This window comes from Dryas octopetala, chromosome 3 (genome assembly GCF_963921425.1).
Source record: "Dryas octopetala chromosome 3, drDryOcto1.1, whole genome shotgun sequence".
In the NCBI taxonomy this organism is placed as follows: domain Eukaryota; kingdom Viridiplantae; phylum Streptophyta; class Magnoliopsida; order Rosales; family Rosaceae; genus Dryas; species Dryas octopetala.
In genome coordinates this window covers 21132611-21139600 of record NC_141368.1, presented here as the reverse complement: position 1 = coordinate 21139600, position 6990 = coordinate 21132611, and the positions used below count along the sequence as shown (strand labels likewise).

The 6990-nt window shown below is 35.2% G+C and overlaps 1 pseudogene; it reads left to right on the top strand.

The window, feature by feature from the left end:
* Nucleotides 1-3205: 3205 nt before the first annotated feature.
* On the top strand, nucleotides 3206-6421 carry LOC147291748 (E3 ubiquitin-protein ligase ORTHRUS 2-like; annotated as a pseudogene).
* The last annotated feature ends 569 nt before the right edge of the window (nucleotides 6422-6990 follow it).

Sequence of the window (6990 nt, the reverse complement as noted above, 5' to 3'; positions counted from 1 at the left end):
TAGCACTTTGTTCTTCATGTGTGATCAATCTTGTGCATATTATATCTCTCAAAGCTTTGTGTCATGTATGAATGCATCTTGGAAATGATCTAAGCATTAGGAATCTACCATGGCCAAATGAGCATGATCCCTAAATATGTTATATCCATTAGATTGTCATTTTGTGCCTTTATGTTAGCCTTTCATTTCTTTCCACTACAAATGTTTTACCCTTTTGCTTAAACACTAGTCTTACCCTTTCCAAGCTAACTAGTGAGCAATATGAGATTGAGATATGTTAAGGTGCTTGCAAAGAAATAAGTTTGGGGGTTTTGGGAAAGACAAATGTGGGGTGTTCTATGTATGCAAAAAAAAAAAAAAAAAAAAAAAAAAAGAGAATCGTGATTGTGATTGTATCTTCAACTGTCAAATAGGGTGTGGATGTGATAACTTTGATAATGAAATTGCATGTCCGGATTGAAATGATTGGATAAAAAAACAGTTATTCAAGAAATAAAAAGTGTTTTTAGTTTAAGTTTGGGAGAATGATTTGAGGGTTGAGTTTTGACAAGCATTTTAAAGTTCTTAAATCTTAACAAGAGAATTGCTCATTATGTTTGCTTAAAAATTGTGATAACTTTTCATTTTTATTTCTTTAACCACTCATTCTAAACCTCATTACAACCTAATAAAAGTTCTTTTGATCCAATATATTTTGTGCATGACTAGTGGAGATGAGATTGAGTAGCAAGCATATGGAGGCATATGCACAACATTACATTGAGTGCATACACTAACCTTTAAACACTTGTGTGAAAATAGAGAGTATTCTAATGAGTGTTTGGTTATCTAAGTTTGAATTGATATATTGTGAATGCATTAAATTGACATATGGTTTATAGTGCACACACTCACTTAAGCATGTGTTTTTTTGTATTGTTATTAGTACTAGAGGAAAATCTATGAAATATTTTGTGCTTATGAAATTCATAGCCCTATTTTGTGTTTTTTTTATTGTGTGTTTTGTTTGCTTGAGGATGAGCAAAACCTAAGTTTTGGGGTATTTGATATGTTAATAAATTCATATCCTTTTATTTTTCTCTTACTTAGTTTTTGTGAGTTCATTTGATTAAAAACTTTAAATTTCATTTAGTTTTGTGTTTTTGGCTTCCGACCAATAAAATGAGAAATTTCACCATTTATTCTCCTTAATAGATTTTGACATGAATCCAATTGGAGATAAAAGCTAACACCTTGAAGTTATTTCAGGTTGAATTTTGTGACATTTGAAGATTTCTAAGGTGTTCATTTTGAATTTCAAATCAGCCCAAAACTGCACTCGATGAGAACTGAGTCAACTGCATTGTGTGAGGCATAAAGTTTTGGTCCGAGATTGGATTGAGTCATATAATATATGGTTGGAAAGAATACATCCAGAGCTTTCTATTGATATATAAAACTTAAATTTTTGAGTTGGTTAAGGTCTCCAAATTGCACTCTAAAGACAACTCAGAAATCTTGTCAGCAAAAGGATAAAGTGGTCCCAAGGCATCTTTCCATTTTGAGTAATTGTCTATCACATGCTCTATTTCCTCCCCTTTTGTTCGCTCATTCTAAGAAAAATTCAAAAATCACAATATGAAGGTTCTAAATGAGGCAAAGAGAACATCCACCTATCTCAACATCTTTCAAGCATCATCCATTGAAGGATAAGATGAAATATTCTCATTTTTGAATTAACCAAACCTTATCCCTTCATTTTCTTTTAATCCTAGCCACATATTCTAAACATAACAACTCACCCAACCCATAAAACACTCTCTCAATTTCGAGCTCCCCTCTCCATCCTCTCTAATTTCACTCATTCCATCATCTCAGATCAAAAACATACATTTCATCTTTCATCTTCCAAAACCCTAGCTTTTTCTCATCTCTCTTCATCATTTCTTTTCACCATCTTCCCTCCATCAACTTTTCCTCTCCAAAAAGCCAAACACCATCATAGCACCCATCTACCATATTCACCACTATTATTGTAAGAGGAGCTTGGAGGCACTTGGAACAAGAAGCTATTTTGGGCATCCTTGAAGGAGTGACATCCCTTGGGAGCTTGGTTTCAACATCTAGTGTTTTCTCTTTTCCCTCTTGTTTCTATTTATGTTTCAATTTGTGATGTTGTTTGTAACTTTTATGGCTAGTGAGTAATTTCTTGATTTGGGGCTAGAGATGTAGCCCTAGCCAACTATGTAATGACTTTGTGATTTGTGATATAAATGCCCTGTTGGATATATATGCTCTTATGCTAGTTTAAAGATCATGACTTGTATGTGTGAATTTACCACTTGTGCATATGAGAAATGTTGTCATGTAAAAATTGGATAAGAACCTTTAGTTTCTAAAGCTTGTTGCATAAGAACATGGTAATTTAATAGCACCTTGGTTGGATTGTTTTAATTGCTTGGATTACTCATCTTTAGAACTTTATGCACCTAGGGTTTGCTATGACATTGATCTTAAGTAGTTAGCTATCACCTTGGGTGGGGTAATTGATAACATGAAAGAGGATCGATGTGCCCTAATTCACCTTGGCCGGGGATTAGGAGGGATTCTAATATATCTAATTTGACATAATCACTAATTGCATTGTTTGTTACATGGAAGAGTTAGTGTGAACCCCTAACAACCCTAAATCTCATATCATCATCAATTTAAACTTGTACTTGAATTTGTTTGCTTTCCATTTATATTAACTTGTCTTTAATTTTAGTGTCACTTGTCATTAATCAACCAAACAATAACTCAACACTACACATTTGCACATACCATTATGCTTAGTCTAGGCTTTGCATAGTACATAATAGGTTGTTTGTTAGTTTTATATTCCTAAAATCAATCTAGCTTGTGGTTGAAATCTCAATCCAATCTCTTGGGTACGACAACTCCTTACTTCCATTTCAATACTAAAACTTGAAAACCTTGCACTTGAGGTAGGATAACAACAGATGGCACATAATCTCTATTAGTTGAAGTAAGTATTGAGTTCAAATCTCATGGACAATTGTTGATTAATAAAAATTGTAAAATAAAAGAAAAAAACATGCATAAAGGGTGTCCTATATAGCTAAGATATAGCTCAACATGACCTTCCATTCCTGCTCGTCATTGATCTCTTCCTTATATATCCTTCAATGGCCCACGTTGTTGCTGTTGCTATTGTGGTCTCCCTTGTGACAGTGATAGCCTTTGCATGGTAAGCAAGACGAAGCCTTTGGCGGAGGAGGCTCTCACGTGCCACCCCCTGGCACGTGACTTGCCTTTCCTTCCCCCCCCCCCCCCCCCCACCCTCACCCCCACCCCCACCCCCACCCCCAAACAATGGCAGATGCTCTCGAGTGGGACTGTTCTGATTGCACCCCAACGACCGATCAAAGCCATTGAGGCAGACAAGACTTTGACCAAGCGAAAGTAGGCGAAGAAACGTCAGGAGCTGATGTCTAAAGGAAAACTATCGTCCAATGACGAGAGCTTTAATCCTGACATGGTGATAATCAATGACGGTAATGATTTGCTCGGAACTCTTGGTGAGGCCTTGAATTGTTCATTTTGCATGAGGATTCTGGAGAGACTTGTTATGGTTCGTACGCCGTTGTTTCGATTTTGAAAAGATTTTTGTTTCTCTTAATTAAGGTTTTGAAGAATTATGTTGATGGAGTTCACTGTTTGTTGATTTCAGACACCTTGCGGCCACAACTTCTGCCTTAAGTGCTTTTAAAAATGGGTTTCGCAAGGGAATCGTACATGTGCAATTTGTCACCAATCAATCCTAGCCAATTTTGCGAGCCACCCTCGAATCAAGTCTGCGCTGGTCTATGCAATTCGTGTGGCAAAGCAACTAATTCCCAATCCCAAATTGGAACAACGACCTAGAGTTTACCATCACCTCCAAAACGAGAACCGTACTGACATAGCTTTCATCACAGAGTGAGCGAAGAAGCCCGAAAAGGCCAATGCCTCTAGTGCAAGGATTTTTGTGACAGTTGCTCAGGACCACTTTGGGCCCATTACTGCCGAAAATGACCTAGAAAGGAATCAGGGGGTGTTGGTAAGAGAGTCTTGGGTAGATAGGGGTACCTGTAGACAATGGGGTGTTCACTTTTCTATGGATCTTGGGATTGCTGGGTAGGCAAAATATGGTGCCTAGTCGGTGGTTCTCTTTGGAGGCTATGAAGATGACAAGGACCATAACGAGTGGTTTCGTTACACATGGAGGTAATATAATTGTTGTAATTATATAAATATCTTTGATAATAATATTAATGTTAGCTTTATATGTTTTCTCCTAATCTTTATGTTGAATTGTACAGTGGGGAAAGAGACCTAAAAGGTAATAAACGTACAAACAAGACTCACTTCTGGGATCAGAAGTTTGGAGCGGTGAATAAGGCACTAAGAGTAAGCTGCCTCAAGAGTTATCCTGTTCGAGTGGTTATGTGAGTTTTGTGTATATTTTGAATGGGTAGTATTGTTTTCAAATAGAAAAATCTTTCTTTCTTATCAAGAAACTATTAACAGCAAAGTTGAAATATTATATGATTTTGTTTTTAATTTTTATTTGGGTTATTCTTGTGTTCTTAGCAAACATGTTCTTTTTTCTAAGATATTTTTTTAGGCATATCCCAGAAGGAGAGGCTCTTCTCTATGCTCCACAAAAGGGACATGGACTACGATACGATGAGATTTATAGAATTGAGAAATGCTGGCGAAAACTGAATAAAAAACAAGTAAAAATCTACCCATGCTTGCAATAGATTAGTTTACAATTATCATTTAGATTTTGATTTTGGCTTAATAAGTTTATTAATAGAGTTTTATTCTCTTAGAGTTTTAAGGTATGCAGATATCTTTTTGTTAGGTGTGACAATGAACCTGCTCCTTCGATTAGGTATATTATGATGAATCCTCGATTCTCTCTCTCTTTGTCTCCTTCTGTCTGGTTCTCTCGTTATTTCTCTCTTTCTTTCTCTGTGCACTCTCAACTCAACTTTTGACAAATATATATGCAGCGATGATCATAGAAACCATCCAAGGTCTCTACCAGTTATTAACGAGTTGAAGAATGCCATTGATTTAATAGAAAGAAAGGAATCTCCTTCATGGGACTATGATGTAAGATTGTTTCGAGGCTACTTGATTATAGTTGTTTCTATGCTGTTTTTTATCGAATTAAGGATATACTAAACATATTATTGTGCATCTCAGGCGGAAAAAGATTGCTGGATATGGAAAAAGCCCCCACCACCTAGTGGTTAGTGAGTATTCAAAAGATGAGAAGAATATTAGAAGAGGCAGATAGCAAAAACAAAATTTTGTGAGAGAAAGGCTTCTGGAAGGTATAGGTTTTTTATACACTATGTATTTAATCTCTACAGTTTTATTATTTGTACCCATGTAATAAGTATAACACCTTGTTTTCTTTTTATTTTTCACCATTATAATGCCTATTGATGTGTTTGTTGAGTAATTTTTCCTATGCAGAGTTTAAATACCACATATGTTGGGATGTTATGATTCTCCCAATTACTACACCATGTGCTCACAACTTCTGCAAAGCTTGCATAAAGGGTGTCTTTGTTGGTATAGGTCTAATGAGACAAAGGACATGCCAGGGCAGACGAACTTTGCGGGTGCAGAAGAACATAATAAATGCCCATCCTGTACAACTGACATAGCTGACTTTCTTCAAAATTTATAGGTATGACATGTTGTTTTGTTACAAAGACTATTGTATTGTCTTATGTGTAGTCTATGCTGCATGTATATGCTTGGATATATCTAATTTGAACCTTAATTGGTAACAAAATATACAAATCTATTGAGGTAATTTTGTTCCTACCATGATGTTTAATTATTTGGTGGTGTTTTAGCAGTTTTATTTGTTTTCCCTACTATGTTTTTAGCTCTATAATTTATTATTATACAATTTTTCCCATGTTTCAATGCTAAACAATGTTTTAATTGGTTTCAATTTCTCCATTGATGTGTTTTTTATAGGGTAATAGAGAGCTCATAAAACTCATAGAAACACTAAAACACAAAGCTGAAGATTCAAAAGAAAATGAAGAGTTAAGTGATCGAAAGTTCCGATTGCTCAAATGAAAATATTGATTTGATTGATGAAGAGGAAGAGGAAGATGAACAAAGAGAAGAAGAAGACATTGACGCATTACATGTGCGTGATTTGGTTGTTGAGGAGACTTTAGAAGATTCCAATGAAAATATTTTGGCGCCCTATACTGAAAATGCCAACAAGAAAGAACTACAAGCAACTATAGTAGAGAGAATGAACCGGACTTGTAAGCAAAAAAATCCTAACAATGGTGAAAATGTGTTTGATGTTGGGGTAAGGGCCAAAGACAAAAGAGGTAAAATGGAAGCACCATAATGATTTGATTCACTGTCAAGTTTGCTTCATGAATTGGCAATCAATCCAATTTTAATTTTTTATATCTTTAGGAAATAAGGTCTGTAGCTCAAGAGTGTTTCTTTGCAGGTTAAGCATTTATCCTAGTCAATTGTTGTAATTTTCTTTTATAAATAATTTGCCATTATCTTTTCTTGGCATTTGAAATTTAGATGTAATAGTTTTAATGTCATGCCCCAAAACTGGCTACGTAACAGAGGCACTTATCTTGAGAATATTCAACACTACAACAACCAATTCCCCGGTGTTATAATCCCAAAAAAAGTTATGCCTTTGGTTTAGTAAAATAGGTTGGATTAGAATGCTTAAGTTTACAGCGGAAAAATATACAAAAATTTATTTATAAACCAACCTTTGAAACTACTATTGTTCAGAGTAACTTCAAAACTGTTTATACAAACTCGATAATTTAAAAACAGACAACCCAAGGACTCAGTTTATATACAGGATATGACCAAGGATATATAAAGATAGTAAGAGACCATTAAAGACCTGCTCAATGATATATACCGACTAAACAACAACACATG